Source organism: Myodes glareolus, chromosome 9 (genome assembly GCF_982192425.1).
Source record: "Myodes glareolus chromosome 9, mMyoGla1.1, whole genome shotgun sequence".
NCBI lineage: Eukaryota > Metazoa > Chordata > Mammalia > Rodentia > Cricetidae > Myodes > Myodes glareolus.
In genome coordinates, this window is record NC_142034.1 from 14,643,545 (window position 1) to 14,658,954 (window position 15,410).

Genomic DNA, 15,410 nt, shown 5'->3' on the forward strand with positions numbered 1-15,410 from the left:
ACTCTCGCCTTGTCGGGTGTCCGGGAAGCGACGTCTCCAGTGGTGCCACCGCCACTGCGTCGGACTGGCCTCGTTGCTGAGTATCCAGGGGAAGGGTGGGGCGTGCACCGTGTGTGTGTGTGTGTGTGTGTGTGTGTGTGTGTGTGTGTGTGTGTGTGTGTGTATGTGTGTGTGATGACGCCCCACTCTTTGCAGACGCTTCCGAGCAATTCACCCATTCCAAAGCCAAAGCCACACTTTTCCAACCACAGACTTGAGCCGAACTGAAAGAAATGACCTGGTTGCGGGAAGGGAAAGCCCACTGCCACCTGTTGAGCCGGGCTGCGGGTCTCTGAGGGCCAAACTCCCCGGGCTGTCGGTTTGTGATTGGACTCATTTCCCAGGGGTCTTAGCCATCGGCAAGTTACCTGTCCATCACAGGACATCTGGTCTGCCTTTATTACACTCATCCTGCCAGCCCTGGGCGACAGAAGGATGCCTGGGGAGGGCTGGGAGCTGGAAGCTTTGCTGAAAGCCCCAGAGCTGGTAAAGACGTGTAGTGGAGCTTTAGGACATGGGGATTCCCCCTATACTTTGAGATACCAATGCCCAGGAGCACCCCCTATTTCCCTCACACACACTCCAAAGCCCCCTTTTAATGACTCGATCTCTTTACTGGAATCCTCTCTTGGCAATTGATGAAGCTGCCACACGTTAACAGCTCTCACGTGAAATTAACCCTAGGGTCGCCAGGGATTAGAAACCATACTGAGTGCCTGGCTGAGAAGCCCTGCCATTGCTGAGGGAGTCCCCTCTCAAGACTGGCTCCCAGGGTGCTTAGAAATGATTGTCTTTGTGTTTCGGCTTCCCATATTTCTTCTCCAGCTACCCATTTTCTTACGACACAGAAGGCAAGAATCTCAATCACTCCCAGTCTGGAGGCATCAGAGTTTCGTGACCCGGGTGAGGGCTTAGGGCAGACATGGTAGCTGAACTGCTCACATACAGCTGGGAGAGGCTGTCCTTAGTCTGTGATAGAAAGCGTGGACTCCAAGTCCAGTTGCTCAGCCCCTGACAGTGTGGCATTAGGTAAGTCACAGAACCTCTTGGGGTCTCCGTTTCTTTCTCTAGTATATAAAGCCAGGGTGTCAGTCGTGAGAACAAAGTGAGGTCTCTGATGATGGTATCCATTCACAGAAGTGTCTTGGACTGCCTCGGCTTCCTCACAGACCGGACTTGACCGTGGGGACCATGTAGTGAGGCTCCCCTATTAGTGCTCTGAGAGGGAGGGTATGCCGTGACTATGAGAGCTTGAGCACTCAGTGTGAGTTTAGATTCCCAGCGAGGATAAAGGAGCTTTAGCTATGGAGCCCTGCCTCTAGAGGGCGCTATCACCACCTCCCCAGGCTTCTGGTCCATTCACTGCAGATTCCTGGGTCATTGCCAGCTGCTCCTTTCCCATGCGCTTGTCTGTCATCCCATCCTGAGTTTGGTGTCAGTCTTACATGTTGGCAGAACTGGGGACAACTATATGTGATTTAGAGTCACCAATAAAGCCTCTCCTTCACCAAATATCCGTTTCTCCCCAAGCTTAGCCGTCTGGTGTCTAATATTCCACCGTGAGGGATTCATCCCTTTGGTCCACTGCCTTGTATAGCCCATGTCGGTTATTAAAACTTCATAGCAACAGCTTGTTCAGAAACATTCAAGACCTTAAAGACAAGAGGATGAGGACAGAAGAACAGAAAGGGAAAGAGGTGGGGGTGCAGGAGAGAAAGGATGGGACTTTGCCAACCTTAGGGCCTCAAGAAATAGACCCAGTAGCCTGGGAGGAAGGACTGGGCAGGCAGAAGGACTGAACCTCAGCTGGGATTCTCTGTGGGAATAGGAGATGTCTCCTGTTGAGGAAGCCCAGGTAGGCGGTGCTAACAGACTGAGGGGTGAGATGCAAGGCCTTGTGGGAGACAAGTAAGCCCCAAAGCAAAGTCCCTTCTCCCACACAGCCCCAGCTTCAGCTCCAAAGGCAGCGATGTAGTCTTCTTGGAATCTGGAGCCCAGGCAGTGGCTCTGGCTGTTTAGTTAGTTAGGGCAGCAGAGTAAGGACACCAGGGGAACTTTCAACACGTGTGTCTTCCTGACACACGCACACGCTCTGGAGAGAAGCAGAAACAGAGCAGTTCACCCACACCCTGGAGGGGCAGAGGGTTTCCACTGGAGTCAGCCTGATGGTTTGTGGGGTCCTGAGTGCACCAATGTGGGGCATGTTGGAGAACTGGAGGAGGTCCCTGCTGAGAGAGCCCATGGGCCAGCCTCATAGTGGATAGGTGGATGAGCATCACTTGACTCTGTACACACCATGTGCCATCACCATTGACCAGTTCTGGCTTATGGTAGTCCAAAGATGAGTGTTTGCAGCTATCCTAGGTGCTCCCGAAGGCAGAGGTGCAACCAGAAAGCAGACGCAATGAATGGACATGGACCACTGATACATCTTAATGGCCTTGCATTCCCAATGGACATCTTTTTATTTGTTTGTTTTGTTTTGTTTTGTTGGTGTTTTTTCTACTAAAGCTCCAGGTCTCCTGTATCTCAGGCTGGCCTTAAACTCTCCACGTAGCTGTGGATGACCTTGAACTCCTCATCCTATCTCTAGCTCTCAAATGCTGGGGTTATAGCCATGGGCCACCATGCCTGGTTTATGCCATGCTGGGGACCAAGCTCAGGACCTCACACATGGTAGGCAAGCATATTACCAACTGAGCTGAGCTACAACCCCAGCCCAAGGCACAATCATTCATATATATATATATATATATATATATATATATATATATATATATATATATATATATAAAATGTTGATGGAGGCACTGTGTCTTTATTCCTCCATATGAGCGCCTCTCGCTGAGCACAAGGGTGCTTGTGCCAATGGCTGAGTTAAACTTCAAGGGTGCCATGATACCCTTGGCTTTGGAAGATGGGTATTCTAGTGTTTGTTGGCAAGAAGGCTGCTGACCTGTGTGTTGTAGGATATCCCCAGTCTCCACCAACTGGATACCAGGAGCGCCCCCCTCAGTTACACAGTTACACACCTGACTGTCCTCAGACATTGCCTGGTACTCCCCCAGGAGCAAGGCAGCCTGCAGTTAAGAATCACTGGGGATTCAGCTAAGAATAAACCAGGAAAAAAAAAAGCAGTCCCATTCCCTGAGGAGCAGCGTTATGCGAAAGCAGCAAAAAGCAGTCAGCAGCGAGGTGAAAGTTATGGCAAGATGGGGTGAGGGTGAAGGTGTGAGTGAGGTGGGGCTTCCGGTTTCAAAAGGGGACTCAGGAAAGGCCTGCCTGAGTAGGTGACATTTCAGCGGGGCGGGGGGGGGGGGAGGAAGGAGGGGAGAGAGCAAGATGTGCAGAAATCTCAGGACCAAGCAGCCGCAGTGGAGGGGGGGGATAAGGAGTGGGTGACTGGGGCTCAGGGGAGCTAAGGAGGGGGTGGCTGGGGCTTCGGGGGAGTTAAGGGGGGGTGACTGGGGCTCAGGGGGAGCTAAGGAGGGGGTGTCTGGGGCTTGGGGGGAACTAAGGAGGGGGTGGCTGGGGCTCAGGGGGGAGCTAGGGGGGTGGTTGGGGCTCAGGGGAGCTAAGGAGGGGTGACTGGGGCTCAGGGGAGCTAAGGAGGGGATGACTGGGGCTCAGGGGAGCTAAGGAGGGGGTGGCTGGGGCTTGGGGGTAGTTAAGGGGGGTGACTGGGGCTCAGGGGGAGCAAAGGAGGGGGTGGTTAGGGCTTGGGGAAGCTAAGGAGGGGGTGACTGGGGCTCAGGGGAGCTAAGGATGGGGTGGCTGGGGCTCAGGGGAGCTGAGGAGGGGGTTGCTGGGGCTCAGGGGTAGCTAAGGAGGACATGACTGGAGCTGGGTGGTGGGAATGGGGTTAGGGACAGCACCTGGAGTCTGGTAGTTCTTTCTCTATGGACTTGGTGCTTTCGCTCTGCACACTCACAGCCTGCTAGGTGCCAGCGCCATCTTGACAGCCGTTAGCTAATACTGACAGAGAGGTAAGCACTGTTTCTTCACTTGGTCTTTCGATTGTGAAGAGTGAGGTCCAGAAGGATGAAGGAACTTGGAAGGTGCAGCAGGGCCGTGAACATGGACACACGCGGACAACCCACACTCCTGTCTCCTGCCACACTGCACTTGGGGGCTGTGCAGTTAGAGTTCGCTCTGTCCTCAGCTCCAGCCCCTTACTAAAATCTCCCCGGGCCCGTTTTCTCTGAGGATGGTGCCCCACCACATGTCGGTGCTCCCTGGGGACAGTGCACTCATATGTCCCGTGCCTGTCACCGTGGACCAGTCAGGGACTAGGAGTAAGTGGTACCTCCTGCTCCTAGACAAATCTCTCGCTCTTGGCTTTGCGTGCAGTCACTGAACCATGTCAAGGCTATTTACTGAGGTTGAGACCCGTATCCCAGGATGTCAGGGGACATTAACCCAAGACTCAGAGGTGCCAGAGGAAGCTGTGTTATGTGAGCCAGTGTCTCTCCAGGCCTTTGGGGGTTGGCTTGCCATCTCCCTCTACTGATGCCTCCCTGGACTCAAAATTAAATGTTCCACAGTGGAGCAGAGTTCTGAGAGCACCTCCCTCCCCAAGACTCTGTGGTCCCGTGAGGAAGTCACAGACAGTGTCTCAATTAGGCCCTTGTAGGCCCTTATTTATTGAATATATGGGAAGCCAGGTCCTTCTTAAAAATAAAGGCTGAAAAAAAATAGCTCAGAACTGGGAAAAGGGAAGCAGCTCACAGTGGCTACAAACGAATGGCCTCTCTGGTTGCTGCCGCTCCGAAACCATTGATGATTTTCCCTGCCCATGGATCCCTGGATGAAGAAACAAGCAGAGTAATGGAAGGTACTCCTGGTGCCGGGAAAATAGGCAAATGTGCCAGCCTGCTTGAGGGGCACCCAGGCTAATGAGAGACCCTTGTACCAGGAATTCACCTCCCCGCAGGCTGCAGTGAGGGCTACAGACAACCATGAGGAATACCCTTGACTTTAGTGGAAAACCAGGGTTATAGAGTTGCCTGTATCCTCTGGTCTGCATTGTCCTTTCCAGGGAGTGGGTCCCTAGTGGTTCCATTAAGGGGAGGGAGTGTAGAATGGTGTACCCTGGGCGCTAACACCAGGTTCAAAGTCTGGTAAGTCCTGTTTACTCAGCATCTCAGTTGGAGATGCTCCTAACTGCCATGTCAGTGGCTATACTGTCCCTTGTGAATGCAAACCTAGGCAGTCAATCACGGGCCCCTTCCCCACTATCTATGCAGGGGACTCATGGGTATGTGGGCTGAAGTTCAACCACTCCATGTGCCCTGAAGGAGCCACTTGACATCTTTGAGCCTCCATGTCTCTAATTCTGAAAGGAGATGGTGAGTGGTTATTGCCATGACTACAGGTCCTTGCCACACTTGTACCCGCTCACCCTTCTGGTGCTGTGGGCATGGAGCTTCACCCACCCTCTGCATAATGTCTAGACCCAGTTTGGCTGAAGTTTGTGTCTGGAAAGAGTGATACCAGTGTGTCCTTGTAAGCCACTATGTTGGTGACCCTAGCCCCAGAACCACCATCTGCCAAGAAATGGGCACAGAGGTAATGATGATGGCGCATTTCCTGCTCTGTGCTCCCAGAAGCTGGTGCTCTGCCAGCTTTGTCTGTAGTAGGGAGGGAGGCTGCTTTTTGTTTCCTGGCCGCTTAGCCCCGAAATAATCACACAGAAACTGTATTATTTAAATCACTGCTTGGCCCATTAGCTCTAGCTTCTTATTGGCTGACTCTTACATATTAATTTTTAACCCATTTCCATTAACCTGTGTATTGCCACGTGGCATTGGCCTACTGGGTAAAGTTCCAGTGTTTGTCTCCAGCGGGGCTACACAATGTCTCCCTGATTCCACCTCCTTTCTCCCAGCATTTAGTTTAGTTTTCCCTGCCCACCTATATTCCCTGCACAGGCCCAAGACAGTTTCTTTATTAATCTGTGGTATTCACAGCATACAGAGGAGAATCCTACATCATTTGTCTAACTGGAGAATGATTCTTTGAGGTCTGTGTGCATGTATGTGCAGATGCATGCGTGCAGTTGTATACAGGCATGTATACAGAGAACAATGTCTCAGGTGTTATTCCCCAGGGACTATCTACCTTTATTTTTTTATTATTTTTACTTTTTAGACAGGGTCTCTTACTGGCCTAGAGCTCACCAAGTGGATTAGGCTGGATGGTCAACAAGTCCCAGAGATCTGCTCATCTCTAGAGGTGTGCACCTCCACCCCGGGCATTTTTATGCGGGCTTCAGGGGCTGAATTCATGTTCTCGTTCTGGCAAAACAAGAACTTTACAAACTGAGCTATCTTCCAAGCCATGAGCTACAGTTTATAGACAAAGAAACTAAGGCCACCAAGAGAACCATTAATTGGACTCAAGTCACTGAACAGAAGTGTTGGAGCTAGGACTTGAACCTGGTTCCTATGCTTCATGAACCAGTGAAATCTGTTAAAGAAAAAAAGTATAGCAAAACTGAACCCCAGGTGTGCAAACTGGGCTGGTCTAGCACACCAACTCTGTCTCCACATCCCAAGCACTGGATTTACAGGTGCCTGTCATGCTTGCCTGGCTTTTAGAAGGGTTCTGGGGACCCAAACCCAGGTCCTCAGATGGCAGGCATTTCACCTAATGACTCATTTTACCAACCTTTGCACCTTAAATGTTTAGTTCATCTACATTTTATAATCCAATGTAGTGAAGCCAGTCTTGATCCCTAGAACATCATCACCCAAAATGGAGATGCACCCCAACAACCACCCTCCCTGTAGCCCCCATTTCCTTGAGATTCCAGCAACTCCAACCACCAGTCTGTTTTTTTTCCCTGTGACTTCATCTTCATACTGTTTTATATAAATGTGTGAATATAGCTGTATCTGGTGCCTTTCATTTCACACTTTTCAAGCTGAAACGTGCATTGAGATTTCAAGTATGTGTGTGGTGCACATGCACGCACGCACACACAGATGTGTGCAGTGTGCACACCCATGCACGGTGTGGAGGCTCAGGGAGGGCACTGGGTGTCCAGCTCCATCACTTCATAGCTGGCCCCCTTGAGGCAGGGTCTTTCTGAACCCGGAGCTGAGCTGGAGTCCAGGAAGGTCCAGTGATCCTTCTGCCTCTACCATTCACCCCCCAAGCCCTGGAATTACAGGCACACGTGACCACACACAGCTCTTATATGGGTGGTGGGGATGTGAACTTAAGTTGGATGCTTTTATCACAAGCACACTCTTACCCTCTGAGCAAGCTCACCAATTCAAGAGAGTCTTCCCCTTTGATGGGCCACACGGCTTATCCACCCATCAGCTGCAGACATCATCTTTAAGCAGTAACAAGCATCCTTCCAGGTTCCTGCTTGAGTTCTTATCCTGGTTTTCTGTGACCACAGCATCTGTGGGAGTGGCAGGTAGATGTTCCCGCAGCCATAGGATGACTGGGAACTTGATAGGGAAGCAACCTAGACCTCTGTCTATTCAGGACAGGTTCCTAGCCACAGGCTCCTCCCCACCAGCATCAACCATCTGATCCCAGATACCTACAGGATGGCAGCCAGGCACAAGGGTCCCTGTGTCATATTTATTCTTGCCACACTTGCCAGGTCCAGTTACTGTGAGTTCAAGGCCAAGGTCAAGGGCCTGAATTCTAAGAAGACTCCTTCCAAATCACAATTATGGTGGGAGGATGGCTAGAGCCCCTTTGTAGCATCAATGGTTAAGAATGTTTGGGACAGGAGGAATCCTGCCCTTCGGCGGATACGACTGTCACCTGATGTCCAACCTGGTCCTATTGCAGGTGCATGCCGGTACAAGGCCTGTGGTCATAATCAGAATGTGCCCAACTGTGGTGTCTCTGTGCTGGGCCCAGCTCTGTACTCATTCGATTCACCTGCACACAACTCCACAAAAGGAGTTCTATTTTTAGCATCCCAGTATAGATGCAGAAAGTAAGATAGAGTGTCCTAGTCAAGGTCACTTCACCGGGAAGGGCTGGAGCCAGGACCGGAACTGGCAAAACACTCAAATGAACAACTTATGGCTTTTGTAGCTTCTTGGGAGACAGCCCTAGGAATAACTGGCACTGGGCAAATCCTTCCAGCCCACCTGCTTTCTCTATGCTGAGACCTCTGCAGACATGAAGGATAGGGCCATAGGCTGCGGGCATCAGTTCTCTGAGGGTCAGGGCTGGTCCTGACATCCCTACCCCTGTGTCCCTATCCCCAAGTTCAGCCCCAGGCACGAGGTAGTATGTATGGCCTCTGTACTTTCCTCAGCCCTCTCTGAAGTTCTCCTACAGAGGCCCCTTCCTCCGTGTCTCAGGGTTTGCCCTACATCCTTCTACTTCCAGAAAATTCCAGAAACTTGATGGGGGAACTGCCACCCTGTGCCGGGAACTGTGCCAACTCCTATTTATGATGCCATGTTGCATGGTTCTGGCACTTCCCACTTCAGTATGCCAGTGAGAGTTCCGACTAGAGGAAATAGAGATCCTACGAGGCCAATTCCAGTCAGAGCGCCCAGCTGGTAAGCCAACTGGGAACTGGAGGACCAAATCCAGGGCAGCTAATGAGAGGGCCAGATGTACACTGGGCCCCAAGTATGAATCACCTCATATGCCCCTTGCAATGTCCCCGAAGCAGGCTCTGTGATTATCCCCATGGGAGAAGGCTGTGAACATTCAGGCTAGAGTGTTAGTGGCTTGCTGATACTGTCTGCAGCTCTTGGATTTCAGCTTAGCTATGAATGCATCTGAAGCTGCGACAGGGAGGAACTTCTACCTAGCAGGGGGCTGGGTTGGCAATTATGGTAATGGTACGGCTTCTCTCCTGGAGAGCCTCCACCCTCAGCTGGACACCGGCGCTGGATCAGGGAGAAGCAGGGCACGGAGTCAGGGGCACAGGGGCACATTGATTGAGAGCTCACTGTCAACCCCAGTGCCAGCAGGTGGTGGCTAGCTATTAAGGGGGCACCACTAGGTTCACCCAGCTTCCAGATCAATTAATATCAAAACCAGCATTATTTTATCTGCCGCTGGCGTAGGGAGGCATACGACAGACCGATATTGATTTCCTCCGCTCCCTCTCTCTCCCCTCCGGAGAGGAACGTCTCCCTCCCCGTAAACATGTCGGTATGGGCAGGGTGAAGTCACTCGTCATCTGAGGTACCCAGGGAGCCATGCTGTGCAGACAGGCGGAGGAAGGCAGTGATTGGGAGCTGGCCACATGGAGCTGGTCTGGAAAAGTGGGGTGAGGGATACCAGGAGACAACAGTGGCCTGGTGTCACCTTAGTCCCACCCTAGAGAGGGCAGATCCAGTAGGAGGTGACGGAAGATCCAGCATGGGGTGATGGCTAGGAGTCTCTCTGCTTGGGACACACATAGCTCTATGCTTACTGGATGGGTGGCCTCCTAGGGCTGTGTTCTGGGGTCTGCCTGGGGAAACCAACCCCTGTCTCTTTGGAGGACCACACCTAAGTTCAAATCCTGCCCTAGCTGCCCAGAGCAGAGCACCTCCCTTGGCTTCCATTTTACACTTCGTAATAGGAATCGTATTCTCTGTAACGTCATCTCTGCAGGCTTGGGCAAAGAAGCCAGCGAGGTAACGCATGTCAAAGGGGTTAGTAAAGCAAAGTAAAGGTCAGTGCAGCCGACCCACAGACACTGCCCTGTGGGTCCCCTCCATGACTGACAGCTCTCCCAGGCTCCCGTGGGTATAAACCTCTGATGGTCAGGTGACACAGTAGTGACAGTGGAGGAATGAACATTTAAACACGAGGCTGAGGAGGCAGCTTCGTCCCTTAGCCAGTAGAGGACCTGCCTGACACATAAAAGCTCCGGGCTCGATCCCCAGCATTGCAGAAGAGGAAGCATGACTTCCCACACCTGTAATATCAGTGACTTGAGAGGGAGAGGGGGAGGATCCGGTCTAAGATCATCATGGCTACGTATCCAGTTTGGGGCAGCCTGGGCTACAGGAGACTGTATCTCAAATACATACATACATATAGACATATACACACGGTAAATAAATAAATAAATAAGAATTCTACCCAACTACCTTTATGGGGCCGGTGATGTGGTTAATGGCAGAACCCTTGTTTAGGACCCAGAGCTCAATCTCCCAGCAATGAGACAACGAAACAACAATTTTAAAAAAGCAAAACCATTCCTAGAGGGGACAAGCCCCTGCAGAGGTCTCCGCCAGTGTAGCCTGGAGCTGAGTGAGTTGGTCAGAAACCAGCCAGGAGAGGTGAGAAAACAAGATGACAGTGTCACTTCCAAGAGCTGGCTGCAGCTGGCTCTGGCTTCTCCTCCTGCAGCCAGCTCCCCCTCTGTTTCCTTAGCAGATCGTCCCCATCCCTGAGGTCTGGGTCTTATGCCGAAGTGGGGGTGGGGGATCCGAGGACCCTGTTCGTGATCTACAGAGTCTCCGTGTAGGCTTCTCCCATCTGAGGTCACTGGTCTATAAGGTCCAGAGCAGAGCGCTCTGCTTCCAGAGGATGTGGGCCGCTGTTAACTGGGCAAAGCAAAGTAGAGCACAGCAAAGCCTGGGGCAGGCCAGCCGGAGCCCCAGGAAGGAGGAGGAAGGAAAGCTGTCCTGGGGAGAGGGCAGGACACTCAGTGTTGGCCTTGAGCTGAGCCCAGAGGTTTACAGCATATTTATTTATACCATCCACTGTGGGACTGCTTCCAGGATCCCAGAAAGCCCACACATTTAGACGGTGGTGTACTGACAGGGCCCCTGCTCCTCCTATGGACTTAAAACCTTCTCTGCATCACAGGTACCCACTCTTACAGAGCAAACAATGTAAACTGCTGTGTCCTTTACTGAGTTATGACCTAAAGAGTCTGTACCTGCTCCATGCAGACACAGTTTTAAAAGCACTGGCTAGTCCTGATTGTTTGGGTTCATGGCCATAGAGGACTTCCTTATATAGAAGTCATTATTGTGTGCACTGGTGTGAGGGTATCGGATCCCCTGGGACAGGAGTTATAGACCGTGATGAACTTCCGTGTGGGTGCTGATAATTGAACCTGGGTTCTCTGGAAGAGCAGCCAGTGCTCTTAACCACTGAGCCATCTCTCCAGCCCATCATTAACATTTAATTTTAAATTAAATTTAAAATTAACATTTGTTAATTTTTCTTTTCTTTTTGAGATAGAGCCTCACTCTGTAACCTTGGCTGACATGGATCTTACTATGTAGACCAAGCTGGCCTTGAATTCAGAGATCAGCTTCCCTCTGCTTCTGGTAGTGCTGGGATTAAAGATATGTCCCACCACACCTGGCAACATTTGTTAATTTTAAAATTGCAACACAATACACATCTACACACATATATAGACATCTATATAGTCACACACATCAATATATACATATGCACATGTGTATAAATATACACGTATATAATTACACATGTAATTGTGTGTGTGTGTGTGTGTACATGCATGTGTGCACTGGAGACATCATCTATGCCCTTAGCAGCACACTGGGAAATGCAGAAGACTAAATTAAAGAGACTCCCCTCCCCTGTTCCCTTTCATAATGCAGGGTTGAGGTGACAGAGAAGTCTGGTACACCGCTAGGAAAGGAAAAGGGATGTAAGGTAGGGACTAAGTTTAGGGACAGAGTAAGCTCAGCTAAACACACCCGTCCAACTGCCAGCCCCTGACAGGTTCTCCAAGTACACGGTTGACTTCTAAGAAAGAATCGTCTGTGTGTTCAAACTCAGAGCCTTGAAACTGACATTTAAACTGATACCAAGAAGGGTTCTGGTGTGAGTGTAGGACCACAGAAACATGCTCACATAGTAACACGTGTTCTCCCCCACACACCCATCATACGAACACACAATAGTGATCAATTTAAAATTCAAAGGTTAAGCAAAATAATCTCTGACATTATTAGACAATTGACAAGAGGGATTTACAAAACAGTGATATTAGGAATGAGATTAGGGATGGAGATATGGACCAGTAGGAAAATTTGAACACACAAGAGAATATCATGAATTTATAATGGGTGATTTTCCTGAAAGTAATGTGGGAAGAAGCAGAAATTGAACGGGTTGCAGTCATTAAAAAAACTGAGAGGGATTTAAATGCAGCCACATTCAAAACTAGGTCCGTGAAAGGAGTGTGTGTGAGAGAGTGTGTGTGCATAGTGTCACAGTACAAAGGCTGACCGTGTGATGCTGAGCCGCAGTACCAGCCACTTTGGTTTTGGAGACAATCTCTCACTGGCCTGGAGTTCACTTGCTGGCTGGCTGGTCCGTGAGCCCCAGGGATCCCCCAGTCTAGAATTAGGAGCTTGCACTGCAGTGTCTGACTCTTTTGCATGAATTCTGGGAAGTGAGTCACAGTCCTCTTGCTTACTATTGAGCTATCCGCACCCCCCACCCCGTGAGACTTTAAGTCAAGTTTTTACCAAACCCTGAAGGAGCTGGTCATCTCCGGCCTGTGCAAATATCTTCAGAACGCTAATGTATCACATAAAGAAGGTGCAGTCTGAGCATTATGAAAATTTCCAGCTACTTGTGTACAGTCAATGAGGAGACCAAGGCCCCTTTGTAGCTGGCTGTCTGCCCATTTCTGCCCCTGAGCCATTCCTCTGCTCTTTCCTAAAGTGTTGCCTCTCCTTCAGCAACATGTAAAGGACTAATATGTGGTCCTTTGGGTCTCAACTCTAATTTAGCATAATACCTTATTTTTTAGACAATGTCTCACGATGTAGTCCTGGCTGGCCTGGAGCTTACTATTTAGACCACGCTGACCTTGAACTTAGAATGTTCCTCCTGCCTCTGCCTCTGCCACTTCTGTGCCACCACACCCACTTTTTAGAGTTTTCAGTTGTTTATCCATTTACCAATAAGGGATATCTTGACTGGTGATAATTAGGGCTCTTTTGAATGAATCTGTACCCAATACAAGTTTTGTCAGGCTGTGTATTTCTCCCAGAGTCCCAACCATAAGTGGAACTGGCTGGCTGGTTGGCTGGCTGCACAGTGAAGGAGCTAGCAAACGGCTTTCTGAAACGATCAGACCATTTAGCATTCTCTCCGGCAATGTGCTGCAACCTCTAGTTCTTCCAGGTCTTTGCCAACACTTAATGTTGTCAGTCTTTTTAACTTTAGTCACACCTGTGTATCATGGTATCTCATTGTGGTTCTCCTATGGCCTTTCTGGTGATACTGGTAACTATAACAGATAGTAGTAATAACAAGATCCACCTTGTTATTAATAATAAACACAAGTGTCATTAAAGTTAATTCTGTCATGTATATACATATACATACATGTATGTGACATAAGAGCAGAAAGCCAGACCTCCAGAGTGTAAGGATGGCATAAGGCCTAGGAAATAAATATTTTCTCAAGAAATGAAGAAATTTATAAAAAAATCAACATATTATAAGCCAAATTTTTTATTTAGCTAACTAGTGATAACTAGCTTTGCCCTCCATAAGCCATATTTTAAACAAATATCATAGTCAATGAGAAAATATCAGAGACATTGTTTCCTAATCAGACAAAAATCATCTACTTGTATGTCTCAGAGACACTACACAATTCACCAAGATCAGGGGAAGACATGTGAGGTGTAAAAGTTGGAATTAAAACTACAAAGTGTTCAGCTCCATGATGCAGTTATCTATACAGAAAATCCAAGAGGACCAGGTTCAGCGAAGTTGTTCAATATAAGATCAACACACAAAAATCAATAATACTACAGTACTTTGGATTCTAAAATGCTCCCACAAGATACTAAAAAATTAGAGGAAAAATATGAAACCACGTAAAACATTTTTCCTATAAATATATCAAACATTGTATCTAGCTGATTTTGAGAATTCTCACAAATGAATGAGAAAAGCTAGCAAACTCAGTAAGAACAAAGCAAGTTTGAGACTGGAGTGATATCTCAACAATTAGAGAAATTGCTACTTGGTCATAAGGATGGAAATTCAGATCCCAGCATCCGCATAGGGCAGCACATATGTGCCTGTAACTCTGGCTCCAAGCAATCTTATGCCTTCTTCCGGCTTCTGTGGGTGCCTGGACATGCATATTCACACACACAATCTTTTATTTAATGAGAAAAAGAAACTGCTCCTATGAAATAACAATAGGGCTGCACAGAGACAACACTGGCTGGCAAGCCAATGTGAATAGGAGAAATCTCACAAGGCCCCAGCCTGAGATGAAGAGCTACAGGCAATTAATGGCTGCTGAGAAAGGAAGAGTCAGCCTTCTCCAGGAGACAGTCCCATGATAGGGTATCCAGTCCCACATGGCCAGCTCTACACACATACACATGAGAGCAGCACTGAGTGGACCCAACAGGCTGCAGACGCCATGAATTTGAGAGGGAGTAGGAGAAACATGGAACGAGTTGTTGGGGGAGAAGGAAAGAGAGTGTAAACAGAGTACTTACATATAAATTGTAGAAGGAGGGAGCTGCTTGTTAGTTCCAGGTCGTTTAGCCCCAACATAGTCACATAGAAACTGTATTAACTAAAGCACTGCTTGGCCCGTTAGCTCTAGCTTCTTATTTGCTAACTCTTACATCTTAATTTAACCCATTTCTACTAATCTATGTTTCATGACATGGCTGTGGCTTACTGGCAAAGTTTTGACATGTCTGACTCTGGCGGTGGCTCCATGTTATCTCTCTGACTCTGCCCTTCTTTCTCCCAGCATTCAGCTTAGTTTTCCCATTAAGTTCTGTTCTGCCCTTGCCATGGGCTCAAAGCAGTTCTTTATTCATTAACTAATAAAAGCAACACATAGACAGAAGGACCTCCCACACAATTTCCCCTTTTCTTTTTAAATAAAAAGAAAGGTTTTAACTTTAACATAGTAAAATTACATATAACAAAATAGGCATCAAACAAGAATTACAATTACAATATTTGTATCTACCTTATCTTTAAACATAACTAAGGAAAACTATAACTATAAATTCTTCAACTCCATCAAAAACTCCAGAAGGATATATTACCTAAGTAAACAGGAAGAGCATTGTAAGCAACCTCCAAAACTCTAGAATTGACAGAGGCATCTTGCTGCCTGAACAGTCACCCAAAGTTCTTATGTATTGTTGGGTTATCCATCTTCAGTCTACTGGCCCATAGTATCCAGCAGACTTTTCCATGAAGCAGGAAATTTCAAAGACAGTTCTACCTATATTGGCAGTTTTTAGTCACTTTCTTCTGTGTCCTGTAGAATGTCTGACAGACTCTTTCTTGAAGCAGGAACCCTGAAGGATCGACTCACCCTTAGACAAGCTCAGCAGTCATTTCTCTGTGGGTCCTGCATGTCCAGTTCAGCAGGCCAGGCAGGAGCAGTTTCT

At 48.7% G+C, this 15,410-nt stretch overlaps 1 protein-coding gene across 1 annotated transcript in view; it reads left to right on the plus strand.

The window, feature by feature from the left end:
* Nucleotides 1-15,410, plus strand: part of Cacng5 (calcium voltage-gated channel auxiliary subunit gamma 5) — a 48,546-nt gene that overhangs the window by 166 nt on the left and 32,970 nt on the right. The window lies entirely within an intron of this gene.